Genomic DNA, 20,136 nt, shown 5'->3' with positions numbered 1-20,136 from the left:
CTGGACATGCGCTGGCTTGAGCAGGGGGACCTTGCGTGCGCTGCAGGATTTTAATCCATGACGGCGTAGTGTGTTACTAATGGTTTTCTTTGAGACTGTGGTCCCAGCTCTCTTCAGGTCATTGACCAGGTCCTGCCGTGTAGTTCTGGGCTGATCCCTCACCTTCCTCATGATCATTGATGCCCCACGAGGTGAGATCTTGCATGGAGCCCCAGACCGAGGGTGATTGACCGTCATCTTGAACTTCTTCCATTTTCTAATAATTGCGCCAACAGTTGTTGCCTTCTCACCAAGCTGCTTGCCTATTGTCCTGTAGCCCATCCCAGCCTTGTGCAGGTCTACAATTTTATCCCTGATGTCCTTACACAGCTCTCTGGTCTTGGCCATTGTGGAGAGGTTGGAGTCTGTTTGATTGAGTGTGTGGACAGGTGTCTTTTATACAGGTAACGAGTTCAAACAGGTGCAGTTAATACAGGTAATGAGTGGAGAACAGGAGGGCTTCTTAAAGAAAAACTAACAGGTCTGTGAGAGCCGGAATTCTTACTGGTTGGTAGGTGATCAAATACTTATGTCATGCAATAAAATGCAAATTAATTACTTAAAAATCATACAGTGATTTTCTGGATTTTTATTTTAGATTCCGTCTCTCACAGTTGAAGTGTACCTATGATAAAGATTACAGACCTCTACATGCTTTGTAAGTAGGAAAACCTTCAAAATCGGCAGTGTATCAAATACTTGTTCTCCCCACTGTATGTCAATGTTATGCCAACATATAGAATGTAATGCCGACAATATAGAATGTAATGCCAACAATATAGAATGTAATGCCAACATATAAAATGTAATGCCAACATATAAAATGTAATGCCAACATACTAAAACCTAATGCTGTTCTCCAATCGCCAAGCAACCAAAATGCCTTCTATCACACAGTGATTTGTAGTACAAATGCTGGACTCTGATAACCAACTAAATGTATGTTCTATATTTAAAGGGTAGGAAGCATTAGTTTTTACTCACCAGTGTAACAACACAATGTGGTCAAAGACGTAGTTATAGTCACGATCTGGTTACCTATAAGTACAAACATAGTGTATGTAATAACAGCAAAACATAACTACATGACCAAAAGTATGTGGACATCTCATTCCAAAATCATGGGAATTAATATGGAGTTGGTCCCCCCTTTGCTGCTATAACAGCCTCCACTCTTCTGGGAAGGCGTTCCACTAGATGTTGGAACATTGCTGTGGGGACTTGCTTCCATTCAGCCAAAAGAGCATTAGTGAGGTCGGACACTGATGTTGGGCGATTGGGCCTGGCTCGCAGTCTGCATTCCAATTCATCCCAAAGGTGTTCGATGGGGTTGAGGTCAGGGCTCTGTGCAGGACAGCCAAGCCCGAACCATGAAAAACAGACCCAAACCATTATTCCTCCTCCACCAAACTTTATAGTTGGCACTATGCATTTGGGGCAGGTAGCGTTCTCCTGGCATCCGCCAAACCTAGATTCGTCTGTCGGACTGCCAGATGGTGAAGCGTGATTCATCACTCCAGAGAACACGTTTCCACTGCTCCAGAGTCCAATGGCGGTGAGCTTTACAACACTGCATCCAACGCTTGGCATTGCATATGGTGATCTTAGGCTTGTGTGCGGCTGCTCGGCCATGGAAACCCATTTCATGAAGCTCCCGACAAGCAGTTCTTGTGCTGACGTTGCTTCCAGAGGCAGTTTGGAACTCTGTAGTGAGTGTTGCAACTGAGGACAGATGATTTTTTATGCGGTTCAGCACTCGGTTGTCCCGTTCTGTGAGCTTGTGTGGCCTACCACTTCGCGGCTGAGCCGTTGTTGCTCCTAGACGTTTCCACTTCACAATAACAGCACTTACAGTTGACCGGGGCAACTCTAGCAGGTTAGAAATTTGATGAACTGACTTGTTGGAAAGGTGGCATCCTATGACGGTGCCACGTTGAAAGTCACTGAGCTCTTCAGTAAGGCCATTGTACTGCCAATGTTTGTCAATGGAGATTGCATGGCTGTGCACTCCATTTTATACACCTGTCAGCAACGGGTGTGGCTGAAATAGCCAAATCCACTAATTTAAAAGGGGTGTCCACATACTTTTGTATATACAGTTGAAGTCGGAAGTTTACATACACCTTAGCCAAATACATTTAAACTCAGTTTTTCACAATTCCTGACATTTAATCCTAATAAAAATTCCCTGTCTTAGGTCAGTTAGGAACACCACTTTATTTTAAGAATGTGAAATGTCAGAATAATAGTAGAGTGATTTATTTCAGCTTTTTTTTCTTTCATCACATTCCCAGTGGGTCAGAAGTTTAAATACACTCAATTAGTATTTGGTAGCATTGCCTTTAAATTGTTTAACTTGGGTCAAACGTTTCAGGTAGCCTTCCACAAGCTTCCCACAATAAGTTGGGTGAATTTTGGCCCATTCCTCCTGACAGAGCTGGTGTAACTGAGTCAGGTTTGTAGGCCTCCTTGCTCGCACACGCTTTTTCAGTTCTGCCCACAAATTTGCTATAGGATTAAGGTCAGGGCTTTGTGATGGCCACTCCAATACCTTGACTTTGTTGTCCTTAAGCCATTTTGCCACAACTTTGGAAGTATGCTTGGGGTCATTGTCCATTTGGAAGACCCATTTGCGACCAAGCTTTAACTTCCTGACTGATGTCTTGAGATGTTGCTTCAATATATCCACATAAATTTCCTTCCTCATGATGCCATCTATTTTGTGAAGTGCACCAGTCCCTCCTGAAGCAAAGCACCCCCACAGCATGATGCTGCCACCCCCATGCTTCACGGTTGGGATAGTGTACTTCGGCTTGCAAGCCACCCCCTTTTTCCTCCAACATAACGATGGTCATTATGGCCAAACAGTTATATTTTTGTTTAATCAGACCAGAGGACATTTCTCCAAAAAGTACAATCTTTGACCCCATGTGCAGTTGCAAACCATCTGGCTTTTTTATGGCGGTTTTGGAGCAGTGGATCCTTCCTTGCCGAGTGGCCTTTCAGGTTATGTCGATATAAGACTCGTTTTACTGTGGATATAGATACTTTTGTACCCATTTTCTCCAGCATCTTCACAAGGTCCTTTGCTGTTGTTCTGGGATTGATTTGCACTTTTCGCACCAAAGTACTTTAATCTCTAGGAGACAGAATGCGTCTCCTTCCTGAGCGGTATAACGGCTGCGTGGTCCCATGGTGTTTATACTTGCGTACTATTGTTTGTACAGATGAAAGTGGTACCTTCAGGCGTTTGGAAATTGCTCCCAAGGATGAACCAGACTTGTGGAGGTCTACAATTTTTCTTCTGAGGTCTTGGCTGATTTATTTAGATTTTCCCATGATGTCAAGCAAAGAGGCACTGCGTTTGAAGGTAGGCCTTGAAATACATCCACAGGTACACCTCCAATTGACTCAAATGATGTCAATTAGCCTATCTGAAGCTTCATAATTTTCTGGAATTTTCCAAACTGTTTAAAGGCACAGTCAACTTAGTGTATGTAAACTTCTGACCCACTGGAATTGTGATACAGTGAATTATAAGTGAAATAATCTGTCTGTAAACAATTGTTGGAAAATTACTTGTGTCATGCACAAAGTAGATGTCCTAACCGACTTGCCAAAACTATAGTTTGTTAACAAGAAATTTGTGGAGTGGTTGAAAAACGACTTTTAATGACTCCAACCTAAGTGTATGTAAACTTCCGACTTCAACTGTATAGTATATTTATTTTCTTATTTCCGGATATCTAATAAACTAGCCACAATGCACCATTTCTCAACGTCATATGGAGGACCTACTCTGTGCTACATAGTTCGTATCACTGAGATTTAATAAGAACTGGAGACTGCGTCCAAGATGTCCGCCCGTTGTTTTCAAGGTAATCTACTCACGTTCGCATACGCCAATTCATGGACCGTCTATACCCGGGTTGCATCCAGTTTATACGGACCAACATCACATGGCACTAGCATTCGGGAGCAGCGCCGATGTCATCACGTCATCCAAAAACATGGCATACATTGGATGAACGCAATATGTTAATATCTGAGTGATGAAAAAAAAAAAACACGGCCTCAGCAACAATTATTTGAATAATTCAATGGGATGTTTTGTGCACAAAGGTGATGAATAAAGTGTCTCATTAGGAATTTTCTAATCTGACATCTCTATGCGGCCGTGTATGGAAATTGTCTTTCTGGGCCGGGCGTCAGTTAAACTGCAGTACCAAAGCAAAACTGTAGGAGCAGTCGAAACCGTCCTTCTAGACCGGAACCCTGGCCCCTTGGTTCATATGCTAGCTCAAGTTGGCTAACAGTAGCCACTAGCCATGCTAGCATGTAATTACATTCCAGACCAAATGTTGGCAGTGATGAGCGAGATATACATCAGGTAATCCATCAATCACAGGAAGTGTGATGTAAACAAGGAGCACGTTCGGCCAGGCAGGATCACAGATAGAACAATGAGCCAGATTACTTACCTGATGTATAAATCTGAAGCATCCAGTTGGCATTTCCACTCACTACCAAATATGGTGATGAGAGGAAACCCAGAGAAGATGGAGCGAGATGGATTTTGGCCGACATTCTGCTAATTTTCTCATCAATGAAACATTTGATCTCAATACAGTTTTCTGTTCCCAAAACTAGAACCTATTATGAACAGAGTGGACTACGTTTTGTAGACTTTACCCTTTGCCGAAGTTTATTTAATTTTTTACTTGCGTTGTTCAGAAGGAGTGCAAGGGTGAATTGAGTTATTGCACACACGCACTTCACAGAGTAGGTCGTTCCCTAACGGAAATATGCAAATACATGCTCGAACGCGCCAATAGAATCTCGCTAGCTCGTGCTTGGCTCTGCCCACCTCCCTGCTTGTTCAGCCCACTATGATTAATTTGCTTCCATTGGAAAACGACAAGATGTGGTCCATCTTGGTTAGTTATAAAAATCTTTGGCAGCATGCTCTTCAGACTTTGTCACTTATCTAGTGGGAAACCGTTAGCACGGCAGGCTCTGGTGCCTTGATGCCGTGGACTCAAAACGAAAGAGAAAATCATACCTGCTTGCTCTTATTGTGTAGTACCTCGTATTTTTTGTTTTGTCAACTTTTCGGGATGTTCTCTGTGAAGTAGGCTACGGGAGTTTTGTAACTTTTTCCACCTTGGCTTAGTGCTAGCACGCTAGCTGACATCTAGGTGTAGTCCCCTGTAGCTCAGTTGGTAGAGCATGGCGCTTGCAACGCCAGGGTTGTGGGTTCGTTTCCCACGGGAGGCCAGTATGAAAATGTATGCACTCACTAACTGTAAGTCGCTCTGGATAAGAGCGTCTGCTAAATGACTAAAATGTAATGTAAATGTAGAATCTGTTTTGGATTACCCCGACACGTCATCGGCCAGTGAAGCGCCACCTCCCCCTGGCTTTGGTCGCCAACTCAGTCTGCACACTTTTAAAGCTGCAATATGTAACTTTTTGAGTGACCCGACCAAATTCACATAGAAATGTGAGTTATAGATCTGTCATTCTCATTGAACAGAAGTCTAAGAAGCACTATTTCTATGTTTCCCGTTCTTAAGTTTCGTTTTTGCGTCTTTTACTTTCGTTTTGTACACCAGCTTCAAACAGCTGAAAATAAAATATTTTTGGTTATGGAAAAGATACACTATATATACACACACAACGTATGTTGACACCAATGTTCACTTTTCGGCACTGAACAAATTTCAGGTCTGCTGAGCGCAAACTTGAACGTTGTGAAAATTCTGTGCAACTTCCAGCGTGCGTTTACTGTGAACACTGAGGCTGTATCCGCTTTCTGTTACAGTTTTAACAGTGGCCATGTAGGCTACTGTGGCTATTTGATCATAATGTAGGCCTACCAGAGAAGCCTATCATCAAAAACAATGGAGAAAATGCATCCCATAACATTTTAACATGGCAATAGCTGTTTTATCATTCAGCCTACAGCAGCAGCCAATGTGTGGTGTTCAATGTAGGCCTACATTCCATTAGACTTTGGAAAAAACCATGCAGGGCTTGACATTAACCTGTTTATCCACTTATCCTTCAGACAAAGAGGTGACTGAAAATGTGTTATTTGATGCAAGAAACCACTTTACAAAACAAAATGCACTATTATTACAGAGAATCAGACAAATTATGCTACCCTCTGCCAATTGGCTACTTAGCTTATTCAAGCCGGTCTCAAAATACAACACTGCCCCTTTTAAGGCAAAAAAACTATTTTCCTGACTTGCTTTTCAAAGATGTCTAGAAATGTACACGTTTTGTGCTCTTGTAGAAAGCTATCCCTCCCATATTGCTGACTACAAATTAACTATAACTGGGCTAATAACTCACTAATTAGTAAAGGATATGAACTAAATGTGCACACGTGGCTACATGCGCTTGTTTTGAGATTAAAGCGAGAGCTGCATCTACTCACAACCGGCTCATAGTGTAAACAGTCCAGTTCAAAGTAAATGGCACAGGACCATCTGCATATAGGCCTACTGCAGCTCTGATTGGTTATGTGGTCCTCTGTAGCTCAGCTGGTAGAGCACGGCGCTTGTAACGCCAAGGTAGTGGGTTCGATCCCCGGGACCAACAATACACAAAAAATGTACGCACGCATGACTGTAAGTCGCTTTGGATAAAAGCGTCTGCTAAATGGCATATTATTATTATTATTATTATGCTGCAGGTAGAGTACGGGCTGAGTGGTGCGTTGGGACCTTTTGATGTGTATACTAACGCAAAGCCATATGTGACTTGTTTCAGGAAACTAGGCCAATGTCATTCGACACTACTGCACAGGAGAGGCATTTGAATGTTATTTTTTTTATTTTTTTTAATCAAAATGCGTTTTTGGCAGAAATGCCTGCTGGAACATGTGAACTTTCAATAACAAACGTGTATGCCATCTGTAAATACGAATTAAATTGTTGAATTACGAGCCTAGTTGGTTTAGCCACGGAAAAAGACAGGAACCTTCCTGCTAGCCATGATTGGCTGAGATAATGGATGGGCTGGACATGCCGTGATATAAGTTCGGATTGGTCTGCCATGTAGCACGCTTCTGTCTATAACATGAGCTGCTCAGTATGTGTAGGTAATCCTTTCTTACACGGCTATATTGAAAGATATCACGAAGAACTGCATAAGTGTTGCTAATGTGCTCCACTTTCTGGAGGAATGAGTTTTGAAATCAGTTGAATGCCCGGTGGAAGCAGAGTATGATAGCTAAGGAGATGGAAAAATTCTGCCTTTGATTGCAAATAATGTGGAGGGAGTCGAAAAGAGAACACACATAAGAAGGCTGTTGTATAAAACACCTGTCTCCGGATTACATCTTCAAACTAAGGGCAACCATGGCATCCATGACAGAGAGGGAGAAGCGTTCATCCATGTATACGGGTAAGAGAGTCTAGCTAGCTACATTTTCAGATATTATACGTTTCTAGCTGAACCTAGCTAGTTGGTTAGCTTTAGCTAAGATGACCAGCACCAAAGTCAAATCAGGATAAGACGTTAGGGCAACGAGACAGTGTCCAAGTTCTAAAATTCTCCGGTAGAATGCCCTGCTTTTATTTAGTCACACTCACAACTGTAAGCTATTTTCTGTAATTAGCTCGCCATTAACTTGTAAATAATGATCTTGAGAGTTTATTTTACGTCATAACAAATACAAATTAGTTAAAGTTAAGATGTTAGCTATACAGTAGAATATGGTCATTATTTGAACTGGCTAGCCAGCTAACTTAAAGTTAGCTAACTAGCCAACAAGCTAACCAAATAATTGTTTAGAAAGTTGCTTTTAGTTGCCTGGTTTGCTAGATTGACATAAACCAAATTCATTTTTAAATACGGATGGGTTTATTGGTGTTAAAATACACCAGTCATGCTATTTTGGACCACCAGGCTGCTGATGTCATGCAGCCTGTCGTTTTTGTGTTTATACTTTTTCATAACAACAAGTTTGATGTTGGACCACAATAGAATGTTCATGATGTCACTGCGACAACTGTCTACAGATATGTTGACAGACGTAGTATAAACCAGCCTTTAGTCTTGCAAACTTTGGTTGTTTAATACACTACTGTACTCACATTTAAAGAAATGGTGGGGCTAAGGCTTATGAGGGTGTGAATGATGCTGAATGGGTGTAGACAAAGAAGAGCTCTCAAGTAGTCCGCCAGATCAGAGGCAGTAGATGACCATGGATGTTCTCTTGATAAGTGCATGAATTGGACCATTTTCCTGTCCTGCTAAGCATTCAAAATGTAACAAGTACTTTTAGGTGTCAGGGAAAATCTATGGAGTAAAAAGTACAGTCGTGGTCAAAAGTTTTGAGAATGAAACAAATATTAATTTTCACTAAGTCTGCTGCCTCAGTTTTTATGATGGCAATTTGCATATACTCCAGAATGTTATGAAGAGTGATCAGATGAATTGCAAAGTCCCTCTTTGCCATGAAAATGAACTTAATCCCAAAAAACATTTCCACTGCATTTCAGCCCTGCCACAAAAGGACCAGCTGACATCATGTCAGTGATTCTCTCGTTAACACAGGTGAGAGTGTTGACGAGGACAAGGCTGGAGATCACTGTGTCATGCTGATTGAGTTAGAATAACAGACTGGAAGCTTTAAAAGGAGGGTGGTGCTTAAAATCATTGTTCTTCCTCTGTTGACCATGGTTACCTGCAAGGAAACACGTGCCGTTATCATTGCTTTGCACAAAAAGGGCTTCACAGGCAAGGATATTGCTGCTAGTAAGATTGCACCTAAATCAACCATTTATCGGATCATCAAGAACTTCAAGGAGAGAGGTTCAATTGTTGTGAAGAAGGCTTCAGGGCGCCCAAGAAAGTCCAGCAAGCGCCAGGACCATCTCCTAAAGTTGATTCAGCTGCGGGATCGGGGCACCACCAGTGCAGAGCTTGCTCAGGAATTGCAGCAGGCAGGTGTGAGTGCATCTGCACGCACAGTGAGGCGAAGACTTTTGGAGGATGGCCTGGTGTCAAGAAGGGCAGCGAGGAAGCCACTTCTCTCCAGGAAAAACATCAGGGACAGACTGATATTCTGCAAAAGGTACAGGGATTGGACTGCTGAGAACAGGGGTAAAGTCATTTTCTCTGATGAATCCCCTTTCCGATTGTTTGGGGCATCCGGAAAAAAGCTTGTCCGGAGAAGACAAGGTGAGTGCTACCATCAGTCCTGTGTCATGCCAACAGTAAAGCATCCGGAGACCATTCATGTGTGGGGTTGCTTCTCAGCCAAGGGAGTGGGCTCACTCACAATTTTGCCTAAGAACACAGCCATTAATAAAGAATGGTACCAACACATCCTCCGAGAGTAACTTCTCCCAACCATCCAAGAACAGTTTGGTGACGAACAATGCCTTTTCCAGCATGATGGAGCACCTTGCCATAAGGCAAAAGTGATAACTAAGTGGCTCGGGGAACAAAACATCTACATTTTGGGTCCATGGCCAGGAAACTCCCCAGACCTTAATCCCATTGAGAACTTGTGGTCAATCCTCAAGAGGCGGGTGGACAAACAAAAACCCACAAATTCTGACAAACTCCAAGCATTGATTATGCAAGAATGGGCTGCCATCAGTCAGGATGTGGCCCAGAAGTTTATTGACAGCATGCCAGGGCGGATTGCAGAGGTCTTGAAAAAGAAGGGTCAACACCGCAAATATTGACTCTTTGCATAAACTTAATGTAATTGTCAATAAAAGCCTTTGACACTTATGGAATGATTGTAATTATACTTCAGTATACCATAGTAACATCTGACAAAAATATCTAAAAACATTGAAGCAGCAAACTTTGAAGACCAATACTTGTGTCATTCTCAAAACTTTTGACCACGACTGTACATTATTTTCTTTAGGAATGTAGTAAAGTAAAAGTACAGATACCAAAAAAACTACTTAAGTAGTACTTGAAAGCATTTTTACTCAAGTACTTTACACCATTGCTACTTAAGTAGTACTTTACTATTTATATTTTTGACTACTTTTACTTCACTACATTCCTACAGAAAATAATGTACTTTTTACTCCATACATTTTCCGTGACACCCAAAGGTACTCATTACATTTTGAATGCTTCTCAAGAGAACATCCCTGTTCATCTCTACTGCCACTGATCTGGCGGAATCACTAAACACAAATGCCTCATTTGTAAATTATGTCTGAGTGTTGGAGTGTGCCCTTTGCTATCCGTAAATAAAAAAAACAAGAAAATGGTGCCGTTTGGTTTGCTTAATATAAGGAATTTGAAAATGTATACTTTTACTTTTGATATCTAAGTATATTTTAGCAATTACATTTACTTTTGATACTTGAGTATATTTAAAACCATATACATTTAGACTTTTACTCAAGTAGTATTTGACTGGCTGACTTTCACTTTTACTTGAGTCATTTTCTATTAAGGTATCTTTACATTTACTCAAATATGACCATTGCGTACTTTTTACACCACTGCATACGACCGAATCGAGCCGGTCGGTCACATATGTTACATGTAGTTACGTTTATGCTACCTAACGTTACCCTTTAAGCCTGTATGTAGCTAAAAAAACAAAACGCTGACCATCCTCTTGGTGTTTGTATTTTATCATGTATGTAGATAGCCAATAAAGTAGCTAGGTTAGCATAATGAAGGTACAATAATGTAACTTAGATAAACTACCATTTGTCTTGGCTACACAAACGGCTGGACAGTGCATGCACTTCAATGAACCGTGGCGTGGTGTCCTTTAGGGCTAGCACCAACTTCAACGTTAAATAATACTTTAGCTAACGTTTAATTTCGAACACGAAAATCATGTTGTAAAATACGATATTACACATATTTAATCAATATTGAATACACTTTTCCTACACATGTAACAGAGCAGTCTTACCTTGTTAGATGAACTCGGACTAGCTTACACTTTCGTTTATGAGGGACTTTCCATGGTTAGTGCTCAGATATTCTTAACTTTTCCCACCTTCTCCTTATTTGGTGTAATGGCGTTTGCAAAAATTATATGTGCATTCTGCAACCCACTGTACAGGTGGATAAAAAATGCGGGTAAAAAAAAAAAAAACTCCATACAAACTATCAGTGACGAAATGTTCATTAAACTAAATCAACCTGTTTTTTTGTTTAATCAGTTCCCTACACAGGCTCAGAAGGATCATGTGATGGCGGGTCATTTCCTGGCAACAGTAGTCATTTTTTAAAAATTGTTTTTATTGCAGAAACATCAGCATACCTACAAGTATACAAACAGACAATGATAACATTTGCTAGCCTGTATAACAAATTACAGATTATACAAAGACCTTAAAAGATACACACACATTGATTGTTTTAACAGCTTTCTTATTGGAAGAATGTAGAATGGTCTTAAATGTACTGCTCGAATTCCTTATAGAAAACATGGAAGAGTGTTTTTTTATTAGTGAATTTACATTTATGAATATGAAATTTTGCCTTTAGCGCAATTAGATTTAAGAGGTAAAATTGTTTTTCTTTATCCTTATTATAGTAAAGGAAACCGAGCAGCACATTCTCCCATAAAAAAACTAAAGTCATCAAGAATATGAACAATTATAAAACTATAAATATCTTGCCATAATTTCTTTACATGTAGACAATGCCAAAATAAATGCAAAACTGTTTCCAGATGCTCAACACAAAAAGGACAGTTAATGTTAATGTATTTTTTGAGTTTCTTCAGGTAATGATTCGCAGGGTAATACTTATGGATCATTCTGAAAGAGACCTCTTTGACCTTGTTAACAAGCAGGTATTTGTGTGGTAATAACCAGTCTTTTTTCAAACAGATATTATTGACAAATGTATTCCAGTAAGTTGTGACATAAGGAATAGATACAATATCCCTTTGAAGCACGTATAGATCTGTTGTTCTGAGGGAGCAAGGAGAAACAAATGTTTCCTATTGGAGAGTCAACTGGATTAAGCTAGGGTAGCTCAAGGAGGTGAGGTCTGGTTACACCTCTAAACAACGTGAGAGTTCCAGATGGAATAGTATCAAAGACTATGGCGATCTCGCTAGGTGTAACAGGGATATTGTAACGAGATAAAAAATCCTCGGAATTGAGTAACAATCCTTCTGCATTAATAAATTGACTCACCAGCAGGATATGATTATTAAACCAGTTCTTAAAAAATAAAGACTTGTTTCCATACAAAATATCCTTATTGTTCCAAATGAAATACCTATGCGGGGAAAAATTATGTTTATATATATTAATGACCACGCTAAGAATACTTTGTAGGAATCTTATCAATGTTATAGTTAAAAAGTAACATCAAATTGAAGCCACCAAAACCGGAGAAGATATAATGAGGGATGAAATTCCAAATTGAAGTTGGATTCTTTAAGAAATGTTTAGCCCAATTTATCATAAAAATTGAGACCACCATATTCATATGTGTTCATAACGACAGATTTCCTAATATAATGTGTACGATTTTTAAAGATGAAGTTGAAAAGCATCTGGTCAACTGCTTTACCTATTTTGTTGTGAAGATGTAGGGACTGGGATGCGTAAGTAAATCTGGAGATACGTTCAGCTTTAGAAAGCAATACTCGACCTTTCAAGGATAAATCCTTCTGCAACCAATGGTTCAACTTCTTTTAGTTCTTTTCAATAATAGGTATGACATTTAATGAGCATCTTTCCTGTTGATCCTTAGATATGGTAATCCCAAGGTATATTACTTTTTCCTTGACTGGAATATTGCAGATAGAGAGTATCACAGTCTTTAACAGCAAACAATTCACACTTATTAAGGTTTAGGCAAAGACCAGATGCTTTGGAAAAAATATTTATCACATTGACTGCTCTAGGAATCTGGTCAGCATCTTTCAAAAAGAGGGAGGTGTCATCTGCAAGCTGACTTATGATAATATCTCTGTCAGCAATAGAGATCCCTTGTATATCGCTGGATTTAACAAAACTTGTCAGAAGTTGGGTTGCAAGCAGGAAGAGATGGCACGATTGGGCAACCTTGCCTAATTCCTCTTTTCAAATCAGATCTAGGAGAAGTGGCATGCTTTAATTTAATGGAACTGTTCCCATTCATTTAAAAATTTTTAGTCATTTAGCAGACGCTCTTATCCAGAGCAACTTACAGTTAGTGAGTGCATAATTATTTTTGTTAATGTTGTTTGTTTTTTCATACTGGCCCCCCGTGGGAATCAAACCCACAACCCTGGCGTTGCAAGCACCATGCTCTACCAACTGAGCTACATAGGACTATTCATTCATATAAAGCGTTTTAATAGTACTACAAAATAATTCCCCAAAACCACATTTCTCAAGCGAGAGAAATATAAACTCACGTTCCACTGTATCGAAGGCTTTATAAAAGTCTAAGACAATAAAACTATCTTCGAAGATTAGATCAGAAGAGTCAATAAGGTCTAACACCAGTTGGATATTATTAGATATACTGTACCAGTCAAAAGTTTGGACAGACCTACTCATTCCACGGTTTTTCTTAATTTTTACATTGTAGAATAATAGTGAAGACATAAAAACTATGAAATAACACATATGGAATCATGTAGTAACCAAAAAACTGTTAAAAAATCTAAATATTTTTGAGATTTTTCAAATAGCCACCCTTTGCCTTGATGACAGCTTTGAGAAGAATGTCCTCTCTTGCCACAAGAGTTCAAATCAAATCAAATCAAAGTATTTTATTGGCCACATGCGCCGAATACAACAGGTGCAGACATTACAGTGAAATGCTTACTTACAGCCCTTAACCAACAGTGCATTTATTTTTAATAAAAAAGTAAAGTAAAACAACAAAAGAGTGTTGAGAAAAAAAGAGTAGAAGTAAAATAAAATAACAGTAGGGAGGCTATATGACTCCTGAGTGGCGCAGTGGTCTAAGGCACTGCATCGCAGTGCTAACTGTGCCACTAGAGATCCTGGTTCGAATCCAGGCTCTGTCGCCGCCGGCCACGACCGGGAGACTCATGGGCGGCGCACAATTGGCCCAGGGTAGGGGAGGGAATGGCCGGCAGGGATGTAGCTCAGTTGATAGAGCATGGCGTTTGCAACGCCAGGGTTGTGGGTTCGATTCCCACGGGGGGCCAGTATAAAAAAAATAAAAATATGTATTCACTAACTGTAAGTCGCTCTGGATAAGAGCGTCTGCTAAATGACTAAAATGTAAATGTATATATACAGGGGGGTACCGGTGCAGAGTCAATGTGCGGGGGCACCGGCTAGTTGAGGTAGTTGAAGTAATATGTACATGTGGGTAGAGTTAAAGTGACTATGCATAAATAATTAACAGAGTAGCAGCAGCGTAAAAAGATGGGGTGGGGGGGCAGTGCAAATAGTCCGGGTAGCCATGATTAGCTGTTCAGGAGACTTATGGCTTGGGGGTAGAAGCTGTTGAGAAGTATTTTGAACCTAGACTTGGCACTCCGGTACCGCTTGCCGTGCGGTAGCAGAGAGAACAGTCTATGACTAGGGTGGCTGGAGTCTTTGACAATTTTGAGGGCCTTCCTCTGATACCACCTGGTATAGAGGTCCTGGATGGCAGGAAGCTTGGCCCCAGTGATGTACTGGGCTGTACGCACTACCCTCTGTAGTGCCTTGCGGTCAGAGGCCAAGCAGTTGCCATACCAGGCGGTGATGCAACCAGTCAGGATGCTCTCGATGGTGCAGCTGTAGAATTTTCTGAGGATCTGAGGACCCATGCCAAATCTTTTCAGTCTCCTGAGGGAGAATAGGCTTTGTCGTGCCCTCTTCACGACTGTCTTGGTGTGTTTGGACCATGATAGTTCGTTGGTGATGTGGACACCAAGGAACTTGAAGCTCTCAACCTGTTCCACTACAGCCCCGTCGATGAGAATGGGGGCGTGCTCAGTCCTCTTTTTTTTCGTGTAGTCCACAATCATCTCATTTGTCTTGGTCACGTTGAGGGAGAGGTTGTTATCCTGGCACCACACGGCCAGGTCTCTGACCTCCTCCCTATAGGCTGTCTCATCGTTGTTGGTGATCAGGCGTCATCTGACCACTTTTTTATTAACCGAGTCACTGGTGCTTCCTGCTTTAGTTTTTGCTTATAAGCAGGAATCAGGAGGATAGAGTTATGGTCAGATTTGCCAAATGGAGGGCGAGGGAGAGCTTTGTATGTTTGTCTCTGCGTGTGGAGTAAAGGTGGTCTAGACTTTTTTTTTTTTTTAAGAGTCAGGCCAGACAACAAAGACAACTGAGAAACTAAGATAAAGAGGCCTCCCAATTTAGGGAGGGGAGAAACTGTTATGAAAACATGGTGCAGAATATTGTGAGAACGGCAATAACTGAGTAAAGCAGGGAGTAGGATATGTGTGTGTGTGTGTGTATGTATGTGTGTATGCATGTGTGTATATGTGTGTGTGTGTGAACTGAAGGTCAGTAGAGCAGTTTTAGAGTGGAAAACTACAGCCTGCCTACAGAGGGAAGGGATTTCTTTTTGTATGACGTATGAGTATAAAAGATGGACTCTGAAATTGTGATGGCAGAATTCTCAATGAATAAATATCTCTGACTATGCAGACCGGGACTCTGGCCGTTACTTAAATCCCAAAAGACTTACAACCTTTTGGGAGACGCACAGAGACACTAAAATAGTTTGTTAAATAATTCACATAACAGCTTGGTCCTTCTGAGCCGGACTCCAATACCCTGTTTCTGTCATTCCAGGTAACTCTGAAAACCGTCGACGGGCGAATGATACATTCGTAAATAGAAAGTCCTGCCCTTTGACATTAAGGGTTAAAACAGGCCAGAGGACACCTGATTAATGACAGAGACGGTGACGGAATCCAAACCTACATTGAATCTCGGCTGCAAGGATAAGGTCAGTAGTCTTTATTCATTAACTTGGTGAAATTGATTTGAGAACTTGCTAAAATATTGAAAAGTAGCAAATTGATCAATGCGTAGCCATTTTAAGTGAAATGTGGGGTTGACTGTCAGGAATTATCAAGATTACATTGTGAGGATAGACTCCTCCGTAAAGTATGAGATAATTCTGGGGGACTAGTCAACCTGGTGGTGGGTCCGTAATGATTCACGGTAATAGGCCATTACCAAAAGAAACTACCCGGTGTTGAAATATAAGGAACTATTAAAAGTACACCTATGGGATGTAACCTGTAAGAGATTATTGAGCAGTCAACAAATAATCCGGGTTAAACAAATACAAAAAGTACACCAGAAGGAATTAAAATAGCATGTGTGAGAAATAGAATATTAGTTAAGTCAAAAGTCACAAACAACTGTAGATTTTGCTGTAACTCTATCCGTTCTGGAGCCTTATAAACTCCAGGTTACCGATACAACACCAATAATCATGTAAGGTTGTATACGTGTGAGACCTAATGTTTGCTCAAAAGTCACATGAATAATTCCAGGTGGTTGTATAGAGGAGGGAGAACCCATTCCTGTTGTATGAGACTGTCAGGAATTATCAAGATTACATTGTGGGGATCAATCCCTCTGTAAAAGTATGAGATAATTCTGGGGGACTAGTCAAGACTACATAGAGGTGGTTGTATAGAGGAGGGAGAACCCATTCCTGTTGTATGAGACTGTCAGGAATTATCAAGATTACATTGTGGGGATCAATCCCTCTGTAAAAGTATGAGATAATTCTGTGGGACTAGTCAAGATTACATATACAGGAAGGGGTGATTCAAGGTGTTGTTGTGTGAAGCTATTTTGAATTACTTGTTAAATTGACTTGTTATATAGAAGAGGTGGCTAAGGGATTTTTAACAGTACCAACCATGGGGGGGGGCAAATCCTCACAAGAGGTCCCAGAATTTACTGGGGACGAGAAATACTTGATGTAATTAAAATGGAATCCAGGGATAGAAGAAATCTCCATTATGTAACCAGGTGGAGGGAGAGGTATGGTTTTGAGGGACGTCTAGACGCAGATAAACTCCAATCCATGCTTAAACAGATACATAAGGTGTGTAAAGGAGAAATAAGCAGTGAGAGAGAGAGAGAGTAGGAGGGGGCCAGTACCCACTGATAGCCTTACCTAATCTATTGGCGGGGAATGAAAGGGGCCCCAGCAACCTTAGATGTATACAGTAATAATAATAATATGCCATTTAGCAGACAGGCCATGAACACAGAGGACGTGGCCAGAGCGGTAGAAGGAATGACCCACCCCAAAACAGGAATAGTAAGGTTTGGGCTGCCGTTAGAGGGCAGTGGGTTTCAGGGGATGCCCAGAGGACACTTTTGCCATGGGCCGATTACGGAGAGTATGTTGGGAAAATAACTGAATTGTGTAATAGCCTCAGAGAGACATGCAATCCATCATGAGCAGAATAACAGACAGGACAGAGCCAAGAAAGAAGAGGAAGATGCAGAGTAACTAATTGCCACTCTGGGAGAGATGGCGGGTAGAACTAGAAACTTAGGAGAGAGAGGAGATAAGGCAGGAAGAAAAGAGAAGTGAGTGAGAGGGAAAGAGAAGTGAAGGTTGAGGTCTCCGTGCCTCCCCCAGAGCAGAGGGCAGAAAGGTTATATCCAAACTTGGCAGACCAGGCATGGAGAGAAAATCCAGATGATGAATACGTAGGGAGGAGAAGGAGAGTGCAGGGGAATAATGTTGCCCCCCCATCCGGCCCCACCTCCCTATGAGGAAGAAGGGGCTGGAGGAGGAAGGGAAGATGAAGGTGAGGAAGAGCCAGAGGTAGAGGAGTACCAGACAAGGGCAGAGAAAGTCAGACAGGAGAGAAAAGAGAGAAGAGAGAGAGAGAGAAGTCCACCCCCCAGCTTTGAGCGTGAGGAAGAGGAAGATAAGGCGTGACTAGTCCTTGAGGGAGAAATAGTAGACTCTAGTGGGGGGAAGACTAAGCAACCCTTTGATCCAAATTGTGAGGTGTTTGAATTGGCTACTATTGACTTAGCACTTCAACAGGAACAGAAACCTTATTTGACATTGACAGTAATGGGTATGAAAATTAAATTCCTTTGTGATACGGGAGCCTGCAGGACAGCAACCTGTGCAACAGACAAGCCAGATGGAGTCAGGATTGATGGGGAAAAAATCATAGTGCGATCTGCCTCTGGTCATCAATTTATTGAAAGGTTATCAGCCCCAATAACCCTGAAACATGACCAATCAGGATGAGAGGCAACCATACCCATCCTGATATCTAAGCTGTGTCGGGTAAATTTACTAGGACGTGATGTAATGACTAAATTGAATGTGGCTGTCATTTCCGCTGAGAGGGGAATGAAAGTACACATAGTCAGAGACAATAGGGTGGTCTGTGGGGAAGGGGAGCCATGTTATTGGGATAGGCAAGATTTGTTTAGGGGGGGAATAACTGATATTCCCCGAACCTTGATGGAACTTGCTGATGATGTAGTACCAGGCCCCACTAAAATGTCCCCCGATGACCTACACTGTACTCTCTGGTATAACAAACACCCAGGTCCAGATGCAATCTATGAGAAAGCATTATTTAATACCACAGAAAGGACTATAGCCTTGAAATGGTTTCACTATGACAACACCCACGCAGTAGTGGAGGTGGAAATAGGGCCCCAAAGTCAGAGACTGTTCAGGGAAATATGGAGCCCACATGTGTCCCTAGCAAAGGAGCCAGCAGAGGACTGGAAAGACATGGGCCAGTGGGTATCCAAGGGTAAGAGGATCACTGATTGGGTCAATATTGTGAGTGGCGATCAACACAGCCCATCCACAGATAGTACATTAAGATGAGAATAGCAGATGCTGAGAGGAATACCTGTTGACAGAACAACAGGAGTCAGACTTAAAAGAAGTTCCAGAGCATTTGTGGTCCCGGGGTCCAGCAGACGTAGGATTAATAAAAGGGGTAATTCCAGTACAGGTGATACCCAAATCTAATCATAGGCCATATCAGAAGCAATACCCTATGAAACCAGAAGCAATAAAAGGTTTGCAGTTTACCAAGAGCAGATTGGGAGGGACCTTGAGGGAGGGCCAATTCCCGGGGAGATAGTGAGGCCAGAAACAAAGGTGCAGTGTCCTGGAAATCACAGTCTGTTTTTTTTTTTTTTTCAGTTCTGCTGGGAGTACATTGGATGATGGGGTTTTGTGTTGAATTAGAGACAGTGAGACTATTAGTCAATACCTAGGAGAGAAGAGAGGTTACGGTAGCAAAGACAGACAAGAAGGAAATGGTAATAGTGGAGACAGGAGTGAGTGGAAGTGTTACAATTGTGACAAAACGGGACATTTTGCTAGAGAATGTGAGGAACCGTGTAGTTACTGTGCAAGGAAAGGGCACCAGTTAAGAAACTGTAGGCAGAAGGGGAAGAGAGAAATCAGGAGTCCTCATGACCTGGCTGTTTGGTTGTTGTTTTTTAATTGGGGTTTTCAAATAAAACAGACCTAGTATGATGTTTATAAAGCCTTGTTGTTTAAATTTTTGGGGGTTTTCAGCAGGTCAAGGGTGATAGGTCTTAGAGGAGCACACAGTGAATTTTATGGAGTTTTTTAGGTTTTGGCTGAGTTTGGGGTATATATGATTTCTTATGAGAATGAATGTCATGAGGATTAATGAACACTTGGGATAAGTAACATTTATTAAATATTTAGAATAATGGTAATGTTTGGTATTCTATGGGATGATATTTCAATTGCCTCTGAACTCTGTTTTAACTTTATGGTGTTAATTAATCATCCACACTGGTAAATTCTAAAGGCATGAGAGGAGGACTTTAAGATAGTTTATTTTACCAATAAATAAAAATAAGGGATGGCAATTGGATGATAAATTACCAATATTACCTAAGTGATTGTTAGGTAGGTGATAATATTGACACATGGGCAGTGACATGTGTCAAAAGGAGGGATGGATGGTAGAACAGATTAGACAACACTTTGTTGCACATGGGATTACTAATTATTTAAAAAAAAAAGATGTGTTATCTGTGCTCAAAATAATCACCAGGGCAGACAAAGGGCACCTCAGGGTGAGTATCCTCCGGCTAAGTACCCTTTCCAGCAATTGGAAATGGATTTTATAGAGTTATCACGGAGTGA

The 20,136-nt window shown here is 41.2% G+C and overlaps 1 protein-coding gene across 1 annotated transcript in view; it reads right to left on the bottom strand.

Moving 5' to 3' along the window:
* The window catches only part of LOC311148027 (tumor necrosis factor receptor superfamily member 5-like), a 120,731-nt gene that overhangs the window by 8,187 nt on the left and 92,408 nt on the right, over positions 1–20,136 (bottom strand). Inside the window, exon 2 of the mRNA XM_084184913.1 lies at positions 1,024–1,077. The gene's annotated coding sequence lies outside the window, so the exon portion shown is untranslated. The remainder of the gene's footprint in view (positions 1–1,023; positions 1,078–20,136) is intronic.

Source organism: Coregonus lavaretus, assembly GCF_964263955.1.
Source record: "Coregonus lavaretus genome assembly, chromosome: 20".
Classification (NCBI taxonomy): Eukaryota; Metazoa; Chordata; class Actinopteri; order Salmoniformes; family Salmonidae; genus Coregonus; species Coregonus lavaretus.
Note: the sequence above shows the minus strand (reverse complement) of the source record. Positions and strands in the feature narration are given on the sequence as shown.